Consider the following 214-nt stretch of genomic DNA (forward strand, 5'->3'; position numbering starts at 1 on the left):
CAGAGAGTGTACCTGTTAGAAAAATCTACTACTTGTGTTTCGTTTGTTTTTCCGCAAATTAATCATATTTGACGCCTGAAGTCATCATGTAAGATGGGCTTAATTAATATGCACGGAATCACTTTCCATGTGACGGTGGAGCTCATCTCAGTTTATTTGGGTGTAAAATGTTGTGCTGAATGGCTATGTTAAAGAATCACACACACATTACAAG

This window comes from Penaeus monodon, chromosome 22 (assembly GCF_015228065.2).
Source record: "Penaeus monodon isolate SGIC_2016 chromosome 22, NSTDA_Pmon_1, whole genome shotgun sequence".
NCBI lineage: Eukaryota > Metazoa > Arthropoda > Malacostraca > Decapoda > Penaeidae > Penaeus > Penaeus monodon.